Source organism: Acipenser ruthenus, chromosome 26 (assembly GCF_902713425.1).
Source record: "Acipenser ruthenus chromosome 26, fAciRut3.2 maternal haplotype, whole genome shotgun sequence".
Taxonomy (NCBI): Eukaryota; Metazoa; Chordata; class Actinopteri; order Acipenseriformes; family Acipenseridae; genus Acipenser; species Acipenser ruthenus.
In genome coordinates this window covers 3,965,919-3,987,455 of record NC_081214.1, presented here as the reverse complement: position 1 = coordinate 3,987,455, position 21,537 = coordinate 3,965,919, and the positions used below count along the sequence as shown (strand labels likewise).

Below are 21,537 nucleotides of genomic sequence, written 5' to 3'. Positions count from 1 at the left end.
ATAACCCACTCATCGTTTTCATAGTTAACTAATATCAGCACTTAAAAACAGCCAGGAAGAGATTGTATATAGTGGAGAGAAATACACAACTTGGAGACTTAAAATAGACTGGAAAACAAGCAATTGAGCTGTCAGTTTAGTGAGTCTATGTAAAAACCAATTAATTAGGATATCTGCCAACAAATAAATCCAGAAGTGTCATTAATTGAGCTCAACACAGCCTGAGCTTTGAAAATGTTTCATGGAATGTGAGGATCTCTGCATTAAGCATCACTTTATCATCGCTGCACTTGGTCAGGTCATGAGACACTAAGTGGTGATCTAGAAGTGCATTTGATACCTATTTGAAGCAGAGTGAGAAAAATGTGATGCTGGATCTGGTTCAGATAACAAGGTTACAATTTAAACTGCCATTCACTTAATCGAATTTAGCTTTTGTCTATTTATTTAACTACGCTAACTACTCCTAATTGTAAGTATTACATATGCAGTACACCAATTTTACTGTTGGTCCTCGTATCCTTCTGTCTTCTGGGCTATGAAAGGAGAGGGTTTGGAGAATAATAAACTGGTAGTTGTCTATGAGGGGTTTAATATAGCTAGGACTAAGCAACACTGGCATAACATCTGCCCCATACCTGTACCATACGCTTACCTCTTGCTTCCTTATACAGAGGAGGCTGTGTGGTCCAGTGGTTAAAGAAAAGCAAGTCACTTAACCTCCTTGTGCTCCGTCTTTCGGGTGAGACGTAGTTGTAAGTGACTCTGCAGCTGATGCATAGTTCGCACACCCTAGTCCCTGTAAGTCGCCTTGGATAAAGGCGTCTGCTAAATAAACAAATTATAATAATAATAATAATACCTGTTTTGACCATTAAGACAATGCTGTAAATACTGTATGCCAGCTAAGTTGAACTGGGCATATGCACTGAAACATTAAAATCCAGTAAATCAGATTTCAACAGCCAAAGGTTCGCTTTTTCCTTTCTGTGTCTGTACCAAAGGGGTGCTGACTCTCTCCCAAGCTGCTGCAGCTGTCTCGACTGGAAGTATACTGAATGTCCCAGACTAAGCTTGCCACAGTAACACAGTGCCCAAACTGACAGCCTGAGATTCATTAGTTTTCACGCTACATGTTAACGACAGGACCTTCAGAGCTGGTTCACTGGAGAGATCACAGACATTACGTAGAGGATTTGCACAATTAAACATCCAGAGCTTGTTCCAGGTGCTAGCAATTAAATATCCCTTGATTCTTAACGAGGACTGCTTATATGTTAACATACCAGGATATGGGGTCCTGTTGGACAACTGATGCAAGGTTTGAATCAGAGAAAAGGGTGCTATCTTAGTCTACACTAGACCAACTTACAAGACATACCAAATATATGCCATGATGAAATGCACCCTCTTAAAACGATGCCTTTGCTGGCTTTAAAAGGAGCTATCTAAAGTGAGATGATGCTCAGCTCTCATGAACAAAGCTTCCCGCTTGTCTCTTTGGACTGATTAAGAGACAACTCTGATCTGATAGTTGGACAGCTTATACCCTGCAAGCCCAGCCAGCCCCCAACGGAAATGATATGCAAGTTGTTTAGCATCTCATCCAATCACAAGAGAACCAGGCCAAGTAATTGCTAAGCTCCACCCTTTCCTTTGTGATTGCCATGGCATGTTCCTCTAATCAGTATGTGCTGCAGACCGTTTTTATTGTGACATGTGCTGTAAAGTATTCAAGCCAGACGCCTTCTGCCCTTTGACCTGTCTAGCATACGTTGCTTAAAGCCGTAACACTCCAATACTCTACATTCCTCCCCCTTTAAGTATTTGTCAACCCCTATATTTTTATTTTTTTAAACAAAATACTATTATTAATAATAACATGTAGAACAAGAACACAAACAATCCCTGACCCCACTATGAGGACAGGGGTGGACTACCCTGTTCCTCCAGACAATTATGAGGGATTATTCTGCCCTCTCTTCCGTAACTGCCTGTAACTATCTGGTTTTAGCTTTTACCAGTCCATCAGTACCCGAGGCTTCGGGATACGACTAGAGCGACGCAAAGGGGCTGTGTCTTCTGTTTGGTCCCCCACTGTAATGTCCTGATTCTCAGAAGTGTCTTCTAGAATCTCCTGTTCTTCTTCATAGTTTGCAAGCTGATCCTGTGTCTTTGTCCTTGAGTCACCCTGGTCCACACTGGGCTGGTCAGACGCAGTGTCCTTTACTTGTAGTTGGGGACTGTCAGGCTGCGGCATGTTTGTCTCAGGTTCTTTAGGAAAACCCCTACCGACATGGTCCACATGTCTCCGGCAGGCTCTACCATCTTGCAATTGTACAACGTATGACACTGGACCTGTCTGTTTGCTTATGGTGCCTGACAACCACTGCGGCCCTGTGCCAAAGTTGCAAGCAAACACACTGTCCCCCACCTTAAAGAACCATTGTCTGGCGTGTATATATCATGATTTGCTTTCTGTTGCGCCTGTTTCTGCTCAACCCTGGCTCTCTCATCTGGGTATAGCAAATCCAGGTGGGTGCGAAGTTTCCGTCCCATCAGGAGCTCCACTGGGGATTTTCCTGTGGTGGCTTGGGGCGTCACCCTGTACTTGAAACCTGATCAGTTTCGACTTCATATTCCCCTTTTCCATTTTCTTGAATCCTTCCTTGATTGTCTGAACTGCCTTCTCTGCTAAACCGTTAGAGGAGTGGTGATAAGGGGATGTTTTAATGTGCTTAATGCCATTTTGGTCCATAAACTGCCTGAATAGTTCTCTCACAAACTGTGGTCCATTGTCGGAAACAACTGATTCTGGCAGTCCTAAAGCAGCAAAAGTGACTCTGAGTCTGTCAATAGTAGCCTCAGCTGTGGACGAGGTCATCGGGTGGACCTCGATCCACTTGGAATGCGCATCCACTATCACCAGGAGCATTTTTCCATTAACAGGACCAACATAATCCACATGAATTCTTTCCCATGGTTTTTGTGGCCATTTCCAGGGATGTAGCGGTGCCTCTGGAGGGGCGTGCCGATTTGCTTGGCATCTGGTACATTCCTGGACCTTCTTTTCTAATTCCTGGTCCATTTTCGGCCACGACAGATAGCTCCATGCCAAACACTTCATGCGCACTATCCCTGGGTGTGCCTCATGCAGTAATTTTAGGACTTGCGGTCTCATTGTAGGTGGAATGATGACACGTGCTCCCCACAGGAGACAACCTTCCATGCTGCTTATTTCTTGTTTCCTGCTAAAATAAGGCTTGGTTTCCCTATTTGGCAACCCCACCCAACCATTTGTAACCATTCTGCGTATCCTTGATAACACTGGGTCTCTTTCGGTAGCCTTGCTGACCTGTCTCACATCTAACGGGGACGTTGAGAGCCATTCCAATGAAAGAACTGTTTCAGTTGGCATTGGCACTTTTTGTGGGCCTTCTGGTAAAGGAAGTCTGCTCAGTGCATCTGCGTTGCCAAGGTCCTCCCCCGGTTTATATCGGAAACTGTAGTCATATGCACCCAACATTAGAGCCCAGCGCTGAATTCTAGCCGAGGCCATTGGGGGTATTGGTTTATTTTCATTGAACAAGCTCTGGAGAGGCTTGTGATCTGAATTTATTGTAAAATGTCTGCCCAGCAGATAGCAATGGAACCTTTTTACGCCAAAAATAACAGCCAGCCCTTCCTTCTCCAGTTGAGAATACTTTTTCTCGGCAGGTGCCAAAGAGCGTGATGCATAGCTGATGGGCCGCTCTGAACCATCCGACATCCTATGTGCAAGCACAGCTCCCAATCCATAAGGCGAAGTGTCACATGATAACACCAGGGCTTTCTTACCATCATAGTGCACCAATACGTCTGAAGACTGCAGCAGAGCCTTTGCCTGCGTAAACGCCTTTGTCTGCTCCAAACCCCAATGCCACCGGACCTGTTTCTGCAACAGTTTATGCAATGGTGCTAAAACTGTGGACAAATTTGGCAAGAAACGTCCATAATAGTTGAGCAGGCAAAGAAAGGATTTTAGCTCAGTAACAGATTTTGGGGCTGGAGCTTCTGATATGGCTCTCACTTTCTCTTCCACGGGATGTAGACCGGCTGCGTCTATCTTATGTCCCAAATAGATGACTTCAGGAGCCTGGAAAACACACTTGTCTTTTTTTATACGCATTCCTGATTGTGAGAGCCTGTGTAACACTTCCTATAAATTTGCAAGATGTTCCTGTTCAGTTCTGCCTGTAATGAGAATGTCATCAAGGTACACACACACACCCTGTATGCCCTGTAAGAGCGAATCCATTATTCTTTGAAAAATGCCAGGTGCTGCTGACACTCCAAAAGGCAAGCGGTTATAGCAAAACAGTCCCCGATGTGTGTTAATGGTCACATAAGGTTTGGATCCTTTGTCCAGTAGAATTTGCAGGTAAGCATTGCTCAAATCAATTTTTGTAAATTTCTGTCCTCCGGCGAGCGTAGCATAAAGATCTTCAATCCTGGGAATGGGGTATGTATCTATCCTTGCCGCTTGGTTAACTGTGACCTTGTAGTCCCCACATATACGTACACTGCCGTCTGCTTTTAGGATTGGTACTATTGGGGCTGCCCACTCAGAAAACTGTACTGGTTCAATAACCCCTTCTGCTATCAATCGGTCCAGTTCTTGATCCACTTTGTCTTTCATGGCGTATGGGACTGGTCTCGGTTTGAAAAAACGTGGCCTAGCTGCTGGGTCCACCTGAATTTTTCCTGTCGTTCCCCTGAGTGTACCTAAACCACTTTGAAAGAGTTCGCTATGCTTCTCCAACAATGTTTTGTATCCTGCAGCTTGTGTAGCTCTGTCCAGTTTAGTTTCAACTGTTTTAACCAGTCCCGACCCAGTAGACTGGGGCCTTCCCCTTTAACTACAGTGAGTCGTAAACATATCTCTTGTCCTTGGTATTTAACCAAAACGCTGATGGACCCCAGTATTGGAACTTGTTCCCCTGTATAGGTGCGTAGAACCACATCAGATGTGGTAAGTTCAGGTTTATTGTCCAAAAGCCAGTTTCTGTTGTAAGTTGATTCACTAATTATTGATACTGAAGCTCCAGTATCAATCTCCATGGTGGTTACTTGGTCATTTATAATAACCTCTACAGTGATTGGCTTTTCCCTCTGCTGCTTGCTTCTTACATTGAACATTGTATACACTTCACTTTCCTCCTCCACTACGTGCATCGATTCCTCCTTCCTGGGCTGTTTCCGTGTATCTTTCTTTTTACTACGACAGACTCTGGCAACATGGCCACGCTTTTTACAGGAGTAACACTCAGCATCTTTAAAATTACAGACATCAGGTGAGTGCTTACCCCCACATCTATAACATGGCAATTTGTGCTGGTTCTCTGAGTAACTGGTCTGTCTTCCTGATTTATCGTATGAAATCTCATTGACAGTACCTGTGCTTAACAGTAGAATGCCGCTTGTTGTAGCCTGCAGATCGGAAGTATTTTTTGCTGCAATTTCCATCCCTTGCGCAATATCCAGTGCCTTTCTGAAATCCAGCGCCGACTCTGACAGTAATCGGCGTTGTATGCGTTCGTTGTTAATTCCACACACTAGTCTGTCTCTCAAACGGTCATTCAATGTGTCTCCGAACTCGCAATATTCTGAAAGTGCGCGGAGTTCTGCTACGAACCCAGCTACTGATATGCCTGGCTTGCGAGAACAGCTATCAAATTTAAATCTCTGTACTATGGCTGATGGTTTCGGATTATAATGCTCTGTAAGAGCTGCCACGAGCTCGGCAAATGTTTTTTTCACTAGGTTTAAGTGGAGCCACTAAACTTCTCGAAAGGCTATACGTTTTAGCCCCGCACACACTAAGCAAGATTGCATGTTGCTTTTCAGTTTCTTTAATTTAATTTGCGATGAAATACTGCGACAGTCTCTCCGTATACTGAATCCAGTCCTCTTGTTCTGTCTTATATTCTTCAATTTTGCCGTATGCCGCCATTCTGTTTTTTTTTTGTTTTGTTTTTTCTTGGAAACCTTCAGAGCAGTTTTATCCTCGTCGCCAATGTAAAGTATTCAAGCCAGACGTGTTTAATAAGTGAACTCTTGGTTTTTTATTACACCAGCCATGCACCAGACCCCGTTCTCCAGACAAAACCTTTTTTCTCCCCAACCCCCGCCTTCTGCCCTTTGACCTGTCTAGCATACGTTGCTTAAAGCCATAACACTCCAATACTCTACATGTGCCATTGATTTTGTTGCTCTGCAATGGTTTCTGCAGTAGAGGCTAGTAGTGCTAGCAGGGCTATGATAGCCTAAAATAAACGCTAAGATATGAAAGTGTTATTGTTACCAGGGGTATTATTATTATTATTATTATTAGTAGTAGTAGTAGTAGTCATAGTAGTATTATATTTACGAAACAATAGCTCATGAATTCAGCTACAGTAGATTTTATGAATTGATTAGATTTACATTAGTTGCAACAACTGATTTTCTTTTAACATAAACCTGTTATTATATTAGTATTTTTTAATCAACAAAATGTTTTTATGAACTAGCTATGCTTAACTTTCGCAGTAAAACGAACGCGAACACGAAACAGTCTTTTACAATGTATTAGTCTACTATTGCCCACATACCTTTTTGACTTGCTGAACAAAGATTTAATTGATAACCGTGAAAAAGTGCTCTGCGACATGTTTGCTACCACTTTCCCACACGACACGAACCTTCTCTCCTGTGTATGTGGATGAGTGTGGGGGGGGGGGGGTCATGTGATTAGCCCTGACCCAATGAGAAACTATCATCATCTATGGTTGCTAAGCAATACCTTTTTTTTTTAATTAACATGTCTACTGGCGCTAGAATGTAATGTATGAGGTACCCTGGCACTAGAATCTAGCGCCATAGCGCCAAATTTGTACCCTTGATTGGTATTGTTTAAGCAATGTCAGTTCAGTGGCCATCCAATGGTCCTTTCTATTTTATTTTTTTGCCCCCTTATGAAAGACAGACAACTACGATTTCCTAACTTGGACGGTTTTGCAGATTGAAAAAGCATTTGGAATGTAATTTTCCATCCAGATGGTTTTATTGAAAGGATTTAAGGAATATATGTCATGTATGCAAAAGCAATTCCCTCCTGCTTGAGAATGTTTCTGCATACCACCAAATCTTAATCATTATTACATGGTATTGATTAACTGAGAAATGGTGCTAATCCAGCATGCTGTACTAATAACGCTTGGTAATGCAAAACATCGCTAGCTCTTTATAAAACAAACTTTAGAATGCTCTGTTTACACTAGAAGCAAAGCGCCAACCGAGAATGTTGTTGACATGCTCTTAATATCCGTTTGTTGATTTTAAGACTTGCGTGAAATGGATTTTGTATACAAATCGGCAATTAAAGGACTGAAATCCATTGATTTTGCATTGGGTGGTAAATGCAGCTCCAAAGAGCTCCCAGTATTCCAAACCGTTACCAAACTATATACTGTAATATTATTATTATTATCAATAATAATAATAATAATAATAATAATAATAATAATAATAATAATAATAATAATATTGTTTCTTTTGAGGCAAGCATTATATTCCATATAAGATTTACTAAATTAATTTATTAGTTTTTGGTACTTGAAATGATCCAATAGCATCCTTTCCATAACACTGGGACAGGAAGGAAGACTTCCATTTGAATTTTAAAGCAGCTATCTGATCCAGCTCTCAATTTACTGAACGCTAGTATTGGAATATAATGGGAATTAGTTATACAATGTGCTTTCAGACCCCAAACGTATAATCAACTAACACAGTGTACAGTGCGTTGCATTGCTATCAGTGCATACAGGACTGCATATCCCAGGTACTTTGAGTTGATCTCACAGGTCTTGGAGTCACAGATGGAAAAACAGCACAATTCATGGCATTGCTATGGTAACCAGGACCTGAGGCTGGAGTCTCAAGGTGATTTGGAGAGGCTTACTTAAATGGATGTACATTATGTAAATGTAGTTCCATAAAAGCAGAATTGAAATCCTCTGTAAGGAAAAGTTAGTCAAATTAAAATGTTTCCAACTATGTGTCAGAAAAAAAGATGTATAACATGTTTTATTTTTATTTTTTAAAAAAGATATATATATATATATAATTTTTCCAAGTATTGTACATGGTTGTTTTCCAAATAAGCTTTTAAAATTAATTTCATATGAGTAAGAACACAAGGTGTTGGCAAGTTATGCATTTTATCTTGATTGCTGGATATAAACATTCAACAAAGCACCTTGGTTAGTGTTGGGGAAGGCATCCATGTATTGAAATGCTTGCCTTGGACTATTGCACATATGGTTAGGGTGTCGTACTAGTTGCTTCATTTTGTGCTTTGTTGTGCACTTTCCTTTTTTTATTTTATTCCCAGCTGAACAATTCAAAGAGCAGGTCAAATAAAACAAATTACCCATTTGAGACACATATTTAACTGTGGATGTTAGTTAGCCCACAATCAGTGTTGGCCCAAAGTTTTTTGAAATGTTGCAATGTCTAACATAGATCGGAACTGATCTCAAGCAGGATAAACCTGAGACTTGCTCTTGGATTTATGAATGTAATGAGTGAATTACTGTCCCGCCTCATGGTCATTACACGCTCTGCCTAAACGCAGCATGTTGTTTTGCACATAAGTGCTGCTGGACCTCGTTGCCGTCCCAGAGGTCCAAGGGCGAGAATTAAAATTGATTATAACAGATTATAGCAGTTAAAATATTTACCGCCTGCTAGTCCCTGGGTCAGTCTTTATAGCCCCGGCAGGTTCTGTAAATACCTCACAACAACTCGAAAAAAGAGGCTCTTTCCATTACTTTTTATATGCCATTGACCAATCATTCTCTCTGCTTCTTAACCCTTTGCTGCCAGTAACAGGGTGCAAACACAAGTTAGAAGTTGGATTTGGATCTGTTCATGTGATTGAAAATGGACTACTGTGTGTACTACCTGTTTTCTTTTTTTTAACAGCTTGTAACGACCACGCTTAATTCTGTGGCCTTGTATTAGGAAAGCTCAGCTACGACGTTTTTGTGACAACAATTGAGCAACCCTTTTAAAATGAAAAAAGACATGCTTATGCATGCTTAAACCCCTTAAGTCACGTATGGCCCAACATGTGCAGTGCATGTGTCAGGCTAACGCCTAGTGGTATAGAAGAAGAACAAACAATGAGTAAAGAGAGTGCAATTAATATGAGGAATCAGGTATGCTGTTGTGAACGATTTCCACTTGTGGTTAGCCTGGTTCAATTCATTATTTTTTTAATTAAAGTAACCTTTTAGGTATCGTTTGGTATCGTATTGTTGTTTTGTTTGCTTTTCACTGACCAAAAAGATTTTCTTTAACATGTTAAAAGTAAGGGGATTGCAATATATAGTTCCGGTCCAGTTGAAATCTGGACTAGTTATGGACTGTCAAAGCCATTTTTTAGATTAATGTTTGACCAACCCCAGCTTGAAGTTTGGCCTGTGGACCTGTCATAGCACCTGTAAATACATACTGAGATTGAGAGTTAGCACGCCATAAACTCTAAATTAGTGTACTTATTCAGAAAATACAGCAGGGAAATGCTAAATACTTTGTCAGTGAAACTTTTCAAAAATATATTTTAAAAATATTCATCTACATCTTTGCCAGGCTCATTATTTAGAGGCACTTTACTGGCTGCTTAAAACTGTGCTCTCTATGCCCATGGTCCAGACTCTGAAATGGAGAAAAAAATGCCTAATATACTATACAGTCCACTATCACTGAAATTAGATTGGTTGACATCAGAGAAGGTTATGTGGGGACCATTAGTTGATTTGGCATAGAATCACCAATCAGTTAAATACAGGATCTCAGAATTATCACAGACAATCACAAAATATACAGTGCATTCTTATCCAAAGTAGGTGAAGAATACATGTGGAGTCCAGTGAAATCAAACCTGGGAATACCTGAGGACATGGTATAGCGGTACAGAAGTAGGTGTCTAATCAAGGATGAATGATGACCTGCTCATCTGCTTCTCTGTGTAGCCAATTTATACATTTGAACGTTTCCATAGGGTGGGGCACTTTGTACTTTCAGACAGTTTTCTTCATACTGTAAAATGTTAAAGATTATGTACCATCAAATGTAATTTTAATTGCTTATCACCCTTTCTATTCATGATGTTTGTGATCATTTGGGGGGGTTTCTAGGTTCTGTAAATAATTAGTTATTGTTTTTCCCTCAATCTGCCATTGCTTGTCTGGAGTATCCTTAGTGCCAGGACTGAACAGCGTTTCCATTCCATTCAAACACTGTGACTCTGTTCGCCCATCAACTCTACAGAGAGCGAGAGTGGTGCTGTCAGAGCTGAAAGCTTACATTGTCTCATGTTTTGAATGAAATGAGGAATGACTTTCCCGACAAGTTGAAAGCCAGGTCTTAATTCAGGCTGTCACTTATTGTTTTATACAGTAAGAACATAAACCCAATTTTCACTTCTGTTGGGGGCCAAAGTTTAAGGATGTTTAAACTGCCAACTGCGCTCTTCAGAGTTTATTTCAGAGTTCACACAGCAGTTTGAGAACTGGTCTGTCTGTCACATCTTTAGGAATTTCTCTGGGCCCTTCACTATCCTTGAGAGTCCTTCTCAAAACACTTCTGTTAAAATTCTCGAGGCTTTGCCATTTAATAAGGCTGAATGGCAGCCAGCGAGGTGGGACTATGAATGACCCCCGTGTGTCCCTCAGTGTGAGCTGTGGAAGCACAAGCCGGGAGGAACATCAATAAACAGTTACGCCAAGACCCTCAGTTTTTATATGACACCTGTTAAAGTTAACTGATAAACCGCAAGCTGTGACCAGGCTCCAATTGTTAAACCAGAATGAAGATGTTTTGGTCTGCAGGTGTTTGAAACTATTCAACCAACAGAAATGTACACTGGAATATGAATGATCTGAACTATGATGTCAGTCTCTTAATTTCTGGAGTCTCCAATGGTTTTATGCGCAGCAGCTTCATTGGTATTGGTACAGGTGGGAACTGGCCTCCATTATCACAATATGGTTGGAAAAGGAAGTATGTTCAACAAATGCAAAAAAAAATAAATAATAATAATATTATTTGCTTAGGTTTCAAGATACATTTATTGTTATTCCTCCTTTCTACCACCAGCAAACATAAATGCCTCTGTGCCATTTTAAAGGATAATCTGTATAATCTATTCTTACTTCATATGTAGAACTCAAGACAGTGTAAGATAATAGTCAACCCTTCCATAAAGGAGTCAGGATACCCTAGAGAGTGTATGTATTCAGTAATTGCGTGACTACACATTCTTTTGTATACCTTGCTCTCTCATCTAACACTACTGGAACATACCCTCATGACCGAACTGCTTCACTGCCATGTTGTCTTAAATCATATCTTAATTGGTGTTTTGTTTGGGTAAAGCCTTTAGGAAATTTTCCTGGTAACTTGGTTTTAAAATAAATCACCATGGGGTTTAAAATTGGACGTTTGGCTGCTCTTACTGTAAGCAGGTGGGGGAGTTGGGCACAGCCACAAGTAACAGCCTTTAGAAATCAGCCGTGAACAAAAAACCCTCCTTGTTTCCAAGACAGACAGGCAGGCAGGCAGGCAAGCAGGCAGGCAGATGTACTGAGATTAACGACATGTATTAATACCCAGCCTTAAAAAACACATACAGCAAAACCCTTTTACAATCACTTAGATGGGACCAAGCACTTGAATGGGTAAACATAAACACCAGATGTGTGACTGTTCATGTTAACTGCTGGTTTGGTAACCTAAGTGATATTGCCAGGAGCTTGTCTCTATTTATGATGAAACTGCAAACGGGTCTGGTGCATTCCTGTGAAACTGAAGCATTGTTCTTGTATAGAAATCCAACACAAACACAATACTCTATTACATACAGTGCTTAAGAAGGAAACTCTGTAATCAATCCTTTCCTTTGATGACACCAACACAGCAGGAAGTACGTATATATATATATATATATATATATATATATATATATATATATATATATATATATATATATATATATATTCACTGCTGTGCAAAAGTCTTTTTTGCATGTTTCTACTCTTTGCTTTTTTTTGCCTTACATCAATTTAAAGAATATTTAATGGTCTTTCTATTGATATATATATATATATATATATATATATATATATATATATATATATAACGTTTTACTTTTTTTTTTATGTATATATACAGTATATAGGCAAGGATAAGCCGTTGCGACTGCGGTCTTGAGTTGCAGATCTTCAAAAATTGTTATTTCTGGGAAGCGTGAATGATAAAAGGGGTGAGGGGGGCTGCAGTGATGGAGGGATTTTTATTGATGTGATGCTCAGATGTTAATAAGCATAAGAACTTAAAAGATGTTTCTGTATGGCTGAAAGAGAGAAGCCACACAGGGCAGGACGTGTGTTTTATCTGATGTGATCTCAGTTTAAGTAAACATCCGAACATCCATGCGATTTTTAGCAACTGCCGAGCACATTTTTTTTTGCTGAAGCCGCTAGTCTGTTTAGGAGACAGTCAGATACTGTGAATGCATAAAATGTAGGGAGCACTGTAGAAAACAGAAGAATATTAATGCAATTTCACCTACCTGGACAGAGGAAGCATGGTCATGACCATATCCAAGATTAAAAGGCCAGGTGAACTAATTACTTTATTAAGTAGTGTACAGTACTCTTAAAACTCACTCTGCAAACAAAGCCCTAGTGTAGTATTGTCCCATTTTTGTAAGTATCATATTGTGCTTGTAATTACTTATTAGTCATAGATGGATTGGAGTACATTGTTGTAGTGCCACTTGCATGCATCTTGAGTTTTCAGATCAATGTCCACTTGGTTTAAATATATTTACATTACTGACTACATATAATTTGTCCTTCAAAGCACTCAATGAGAATTCTAAGGTAAAACTATAATTATAATGACATGCAGTTTATTGTGGAAATATATAATCGAGGTTCAGAACTACAAGTCTTTATGGAAGAAAGTACGTTGTAAAACTAATGTCTGGCTCCAGCAACACATCCAGACTACAAAATGCAATATGGGACTGAAAAAATATATATAATACAATGACAGGATTTGCAAGGAATGTGTTGAAACCCCAGCAGCAGCAGCAATGGTATAAAAAAACCCCAAGAAGATCAAATAAATTCTTGGTGATATGATATGGTAGTTTGTATAGCCATGCATAATTATACAGACTTCAGACTCCTGAACTTCCGCTAGTCACTTCAGGTCTCCCTGTCTCTTCTCCTGATGCAGGATTGCTTGCCAGCTGAGAAAGCGGGATGCCTATCTTTTTAAATCACAGAAAAGAAGTATAATAAAAAAAAATGCAACACGGGTTTATGAGGTTTGCGACAAACCCGTTTGCCTGGCCGCTACAGTAACAGTTCTACATGACCAGTGTTAGTATTCAGAAACAGCCACATGCATAAAGAGTAATTTGCTATCCCCCTGCTTGCCTTGAGTCTGGAAGACATACAGATGTCAGTCATGGCTTTTGTGTTGCACAATATACAATACGTTTCCATTATTGTGTATAATTGATAAATATCATTGATGTAGTAAAGTAACTATCAATACAACAGCAGGATATTAACTTCATAACAATAAAAAAGAAAGCTTGTTGGAAACAGGCTCGAGTTTTTTCTACAATGGCTTTTGGTATTTTAGAGGTTCACATCTACGATTACTCAATCGAAACAAAAAGTCTTTCATTGTATAAAATGACATATATATTGTCCTTTTTTAAAAACAGAATTTTACTGTGTAAGTGACATGTGCAATACAATCTATCATACTGAGATATAATACATTGTTATAAAAAAAATCAAAAAGCTTCTTAAAAAGAAAGATATACCCTTTACCTAAAAAAAATGAAAAGGCTGCCATTGTGAAGACCTGGCGCCCATCTCGATAACATGTGTTTCAAGTTTTCAAATAATTTTCTGCATATGTTTATGCTCGAACCAAAAGATAAACTGTTCCAGCCATTTATTTTTTGTGTTTGCTGATTCAAGGTTAGCGTGCATATAAATTATTAGTAATAACTCTGCCATTTAAATCGACTGTTTTAAGTGCTTAAGATATACAATGTATTCCCTATGGAAAGGCATAATTGATTTGACTTGTAAGTAGATATTTAATTAATTAATTAATTAATTTAATAAATAATTGATATCTTCCCACAGTCTCCATGACTTTCTTTAAATTAATTGGGAACAGATCTCGACATAAACTGTCCCCTGTCAATGTCACTTTTTGTTAGTTAATCCAGTGTTATTTGCCCCAGAGTTTACTGTAATTCATGAGACAGTGTTCTTGGAACCAGGAAGGTAGTCTAGACTGTAGTCTCACAGTACCTGTCCTGGCTGTCAACAAATTACAGAGAGCACAACCAGGTCCAACCCTTGAATAGCTCCAACTGTTTCTTATAATATCATTGTGCTCTCGAGACAGCAATTTATTGGATACATATTGAAGTTTAATCCCTACTGGTTTCTTTTGCATTTATGTTTTCAAAATGATAATTCACTTATCCTTTCTAAACAGCAGGGGTTCGTAACACTGCCCGCCCTCTTAGCGTGTCCTCCGTCAGTCCTGCATGTGTTAAACATCAGTACTGATACAGATACTTACCTTGTGCCTTTTGAGTTGTGGCTGTTTGGATTTGGCATCATCCATAACTGTGAAATGCTAAAAGAAACTTTATTAAAGTCAATGACAAACATTTCGATTTTTCAATATCTGGATTTGGCATCACCCCGGAACTGGGAATGCAAATTCGATTGCTCGTGTGATGTGACATGTGATCCCTGCACCACTATAAAGCTGTCGTAGTTTACTTAAGAATCTTTAAGAATCAAGTCCACCCAACAGTGGTGCATTTGTTAGCTACTTTCAAGACGATAATGCACCCAGAAGCTGGTAAGATAACAAGTACAAAATACTGGAAAAGGATTTAACGTTCTTTGACATTTTTATTTAGTATCACACTGCAAAAATGTATGGCAGAATTCAGGATTAGTGGGATATACTGGAGCACACATTCATTTTTTAAACTGGACTGGACTGGAACATTGAGGCATACTCAGTAGCTTGTACAGTATCTCTTTATCAATGTAACTGTGCAGACTCAAGCACAATAACTTGAAATTGAACTGGAAGTCAGTTCAGATAAGGGAAAAATGTATCCGGCTTGCGTGATGTATTAATGTTCCTTTTGCTTAACCCAAGGAAAATTTTAGCCAAGCATCTTAATCATGGGACAGAGCAGAAAAAAAGCCTTGATATACCAAACAGTAAACTCATAAAGGATGATTTGCCTTTGATGTCAATAGGCTGCTTTGTATTGCTGATGTGGTAAAAAAAAAACACACTATCACAAAACAATGACATTTGGTAGGTGGGGAAACCATGTTATAGGTAACAAGACACCATCACCATTACAGGCCCAGAAGATGACACCTATTCTAATTGCATTAAGTGGAAGATGGGTTCTGTCATTGTAAGTAGCAGAATGCAGCTTTTGAAGTTTTACGGTCACTACTGTATGTGTATTTCCTCATGTACCAAGTGGTTGTGGGTCTTTCTCTTCTATTGCATGGAATGTCCAATAAATCAAAACTATTTTCTTGCCATATTCTGATAGCTTCTCAAATACAGAATCACATGTTTGTGGACCGGGGTTGTCCTTCAAATAAAGGCTTGCACCTGTATGGGAATACCATTAATACAGGCCCTGAGGTCGACAACAAAGGTATATTTATCCAGTAACATTTTCAAACACTGTACATAGCCTTTACCTTCCATGTGGAACTATATGATTTGAGTAAAGTGGAGCAGGTTGTGTCAAGCATCTGTTATCCCTATTACCACAGGCCCTCCAGGATCGTGCCAGCTATAGAATAACTCATTTAGGTCTGGGAATGGGATTTCGGAAATTCGTCTTAGCAATCTGTTTAGCAGATCTACATTGAGCAGTATGTTACATTTAAAAGCTTGACAGTGACCTAAAAGGTTTAGGTTAGAGATTTAAACCACTTACAATTATGGCTGAAGTAGACATTATTATCTTTCCAGTTGCTAGCTAGAGTTCTGTTTCCTGCACCAACTATAAATTTGATTAGTCACACTCAGCGCTGTGCCTTTCCAGAAAACACAGTATACAGCTGAGTCATCCTTTTCCAGGACATTTTCGTGTGTCAAATTGTGTTTTGATATGAGGATTTGCATGTGCTGGGTAATTCAACCAAAGAGGATGACTTTCTGCTTAAATTTCGCATTCTAAGTTTTCAAAAATCTGAATTCCTTCACACAAGTTGCAAATACAGGTAGTGATGAATTGGTCCAGCGGGGTTAGGAAGGGAAATCGACTGGGGATATCGAGCCTTATTCCACGTGTGCGACTCCTACTGGTCAGACATCGTCATGTCCAGACAGAGACTTTGTAGGCTAGAACATAGAACCTGCTCACGTTTTAGTTTCTTTTGATCTGAAGATGCATCTGTCTGCCTTTTAAAATTACTAGATGCTGTTATTGCCTGCATCTTACTGTACCTTCCCCACTCAAACCTGATTAACCTATATCAGCATTAATGACCTTCTGCAGCAAATGAGCTTAGTAAAACTAAACAAACTTTAGTTATAACTAGAACTGCCTTACATGTTTACAGATCTCTTATAACAGATTCCTAGCCGTCTAAAAACCTTTGCATTGGTTTGCATTTGGGTATTGACCAATGTGTTGTTGATTTTATATTTGTTTTCCATTGGTTGTGTATGCCACCTGTATTTTAATGCTTGTCAGGCTTTGACAATGATATACTGTAATTAATGAGGATTAAAGATACTTGATCATTCTAAAACCTTTAATACATTTGATACACTTAGTATAACGCATTCCCGTAAACTCACATGAGAGAAAGAGATCATCAGATGCAATGTAATTTCCTAAATTCAGCTTTAAGTCCATCTTTTAATTGCTGGAGCAATTATGTGGACAATGGAAGTGTGTAAGCTCGCAAAGTAAACAGCACAGAACATGTGCTAACATTTTTCATGTCAGTAAGGGGTGCCAAAGAAGATGCATAGATTCACTCTAATTTGTGAAATCAACGTCACTGCTGTTTGAAGCGCATATACAGGCGCCTGATTAAAAGCATGTTTTATTTTTTAAATGTAATTTTAAAGTCTGGTTACCAAATGGAATACATTTTTGATTTTGACATGTTTTGGCTTTTATTTAAAGTGAACCGCTGTCAAAAAGGAAATTACTGTACAGCAAGGATTTTTAATTTTAGATTTATTTCTTGGTGGATTTAGGAAATAGCTACAAATATGAACATCTGGACTTTTGTTGTGTATCGGTTGAGGGACATGGTACTGTAACTGTATATGCACACTAATATTTCTCTTTTGTGGAATAAAAAGGCAGGGTTAAAAACTATATATATATATATATATATATATATATATATATATATATATATATATATATATATATATATATATATATATATTCTTTAAAGCATATTTATTTTAGTGAATACCCACCAAACGACCTTATGCACTTAACACAGATTGAAGAAAAGGTTATGAAACGTTTCCTCCTGCTAATACATTTGCTTTCTTTATCTTTCCTTCAGTATTTAAGTTTTTAAGTAGTCAAATACATACAGTACATGACGATTATGAATGTTATACCTGTAAGTCTCAATTAAAAGAAGCTTAGACATGCATAGATAGGACTATTACGTTGTATTAGAAGTGATTGCTCTCTCTGTTTCGTGTTTTAAAGATAGCAGATCAAATCCAGACAGCCCACTCTTGGCTAAGCTTGGATCCCGTGTTTAACCCTTGGTTTACTGAGATAAAGCAGGCTTTGATTATGATACTTACTGCTGCACACAGTTGCTGTATCTTGCCTATTTGACATGATGTAATGACAAGTAAGTTTCAATCAATTACACAGTGGCACAGGATTAATATGCTGTGTAAAGTTGATCATCCAGTAGATATTTTATCCATAACTATAAACCACTAAATAGTGCCAAATGAAGAAATACTAAAATTAAATACATTTAGCGACTAGAAATCTTTTTCAATGTCTTCAGTGTTGAAAGGAGTATTGATTCACATACTTACATGGAATTTATTCTCAATTGGTCACGCAAGCAAGGAAAAAAGGTCTAATGTAAACAATGTAGACAACTATTTTCAAAATGGCTGCTCTAGTGCACTGGGGTTTAAGATCGGTCCTATAAATCACTGCAGGAAGAGCAATTTAAAAAAAAAAACATAACAAGTGCTCTAGCTTTTCTGTTCCATACCACATCACAGATCGTTATTGCTGTGTTACCTGTTTGACAATGTGGGCAATAATCCTGACACTATCAGTGCACTAGAGCGGACATTTTGAAAAGAGCTTTGAAACAGACTTTAAAGTTATAAGTGTAAAATGTTGTCAGGATGTTAACAATGAAAAGAAAACCGACAAGCATGTTATTTAAACAGTTGTGGCAACACGTGGGGATGTGGAACGCTATATTTTTGGGAACCCCACTACTTACTCTTTAAATCCAACCAACCAGACTGAGAAGCCCGAATCTCAATATGTTTGTCTTGACATAGTTATGTGGTGTACCACTAATGTTGTTTGGGTTCAGCTGCTCTTTTTTCCTGTTTTGCATTTGCAATAGATTTGTAATATAAAATAAACAGATTGACAGCATACTATGCTTCTTTCTGACATGACTAAACATCTCGCAGTACTCTTTTACTATTTTGTTAGTGCTGAAATCAGATTGTGTGGTGTGAGTATTGTACAAGTTTATAATTCATTTTGTATTGTATTGTAGCCCTCCTTGTACAGAAATCAATGTCTCAGATGCTAGCATTAGTAGAATTGGGATACAATTGTTGTATTCCATGTTTTGACATGCCAGTGCTGTGAATCAATACACTCTGTGGAATTATTGTATCATTGGACTATTTGCTCCAAAATCCATTGAGTCACTGTTGCTAAGGGTTCCTTCAGGGTATTGGTATTATAATGGCATCCAATTATACTATACGTTTCCAACTTTTCTGAAAGGTAAAGACACATTTGCATACAAATTGCTACAATATGCTGGGTAAATACAAGGAAACGTTCTATTTTAAAACATGTGAATTAAGGGTTTATCCATTGCTGTGCTCATGTCAGGTAGGCTTTCGCATATACATATACAGTATGTATTTTCAATATGCATACTAAAAATGCAGATGGAAATACAGCCTCATGTCATATATTTGGCCACTATTGTAAATGCTTGACAAATATCTTTAATGGTTTTGAACACTTGACAATAGCAATTTGTATGGTTCCACTTTACCCAAATGTTTGCATATCTTTTTTCCCTCTGCGATTTCCTTATTGGCATGTTAATATGGCCAACTAATGAGGAATCAAGTGCAAATGATGAGCAAAGCTGGCCAGAGCAAAGCTGGCCACAGCAAAGATTTTTGTGGCTTTAGCTCAGCCTCAGAGAAATACAACTTAACCCTCTGCAGAGACATTACTTTGTAAGTGGGAGTCTGTTGTGGTTTAATAGAAGAAAGCCAGGAACTGAAACGTCTGAAATAAATTTACGATGTTAACACTTAATAGCAGGCATCATTTTCACTGGGGATGTGCTTTACCAAGCCATTTCTTACATTTGCCCTTTAGATTTTGCAATGCGAATAATTAGAGCCAGCACTTAACCCCCCCAACTGCTTGTGTGTGTCTGAAATTCCTCAACTTTATAAAATCTGTTGCACATCATTTTGGCAATACATGGCAATTTATCATAATTGCTAAACATGCATGAGATAATGAGACACCTTCTATTATTGTTATTATTACAAGAAAGTTATGTATTTTTTTTTAAATAAGTTATTACCAAAATCATACAGCCATTTGGAAAAAGAGAAGGGAAGAGAAACACTATGGGAAAAATGTCAAGAACAACAGAATCGTCAAGGGGGAAAAAGAGATGGGACAACCTCAAGCAGTGGTCCAGTGGTCCAGTTTCTACTAAAATAATGCAGCTGAATAAACAAAGTAACAAGTAATGTTGAATTCTGTTGGGGGGGGACCCTCTGCACTGTACTCTATATTTATAGAACTTGATAGATACCATTTGTTTAAATAAAATGTAAAACTCAAATTATACCAACCAATCCTACTCCTTATTGTATGTAACAAATCAGTCCAAGTATAATCAATTCAAATGCTTTTGTTCTTATAAAGCAAGTCAGTATACTAACTGGACAGCGCACACTATGACTTTATTTAACTCACAACAGCCTTCAACTTGCTCCTGGTTGCTATGCAACCAAGTACAGATCGACTTATCTTGCAATTTAATTTATAAAATTTCCATGTCCTCTCGCTCTACGCATTAGTTTCCATTTCCTCTTGCTATACGCATTAGTTTCTCACTCCATTATCAGAAGTGCCTCAGAAATAAATTATCTGAAGAAGACCCCTGGCTTTCATAAATTACAAGAAAACTATTCCACCACGCACGCACACACTTTCTACGGGAAACGCACGCACACACTTTCAATGGAAACGCACACACACACTTTCTATGGGAACTTTTTTGTGTGAATAATTGTTGGTCCCAGTATTTTTCAATCTATTGTGAAACCTCCTTATATCGTTCAAGGGACACATCAAACATGTTCCTTATAGGCCTTTGGTCTATTTGTAGGTGATTCTGGGAAATCACAGGTTCAATAATCAATAGACCCAGGTCTTCTCCAAGATTCATGTTTATCTTGTTTCTGAAAACTGAAACTTCCAGGCTTGCATTTCTGTGTGTTTTGATTGGCTGAGGCTACCAACACTAATCGCCAGGGACAAATAACAGTCTACTTTTTGTTTCTACAGGACCTCAATAGAGTTTAGGAGCACATAAAACTGCACTTACAGCTATTTAGCAATAATAATTTGTTGTCCATACTCAGACTCCAATATGTATTAAAAGCTGCATTCTTTTGTAGGGCCAGGTTGCCAGATAAACCTGGACTGTTAGTTGCCTCAGAGGAACAGGGCAGCTTCAAGCCCAGTATTCACAGTTTTTTAGCACCACTGTCTCCAACAAAAATCAGAGTTCCAAAATTCCAGCATTATTATAAAATAAATTAGGAGTCTGACAAGTCTTTTTTTTGTGCTTCAGGCTTCCAGGTGGCACTGATTCATCATAACAGGATTAAAAGTAGAGAAATCCACCCTGACCAGAGAAAGAGAAAGGAGGGAGCTTTTTCTTTTTTTTTTAAGTTTCATCATGAAAACACAAGGAAGGACTTGGGATGACCCCCTAGTGTGGACAGGGGCAAGTCTGGGTCACGGTGTGTAAATTTAAGCAGTCAAAGAACACTCTGTTCCTGGAAGTTTAGTGGAGAAAGCTGAATATTAAAGATGATCTTTAC

General features: G+C 38.6%; 1 pseudogene; it reads right to left on the bottom strand.

The window, feature by feature from the left end:
* Positions 1-2,017: 2,017 nt before the first annotated feature.
* LOC117963375 (uncharacterized protein K02A2.6-like) lies at positions 2,018-5,992 on the bottom strand (annotated as a pseudogene).
* Between the last annotated feature and the right edge of the window lie 15,545 nt (positions 5,993-21,537).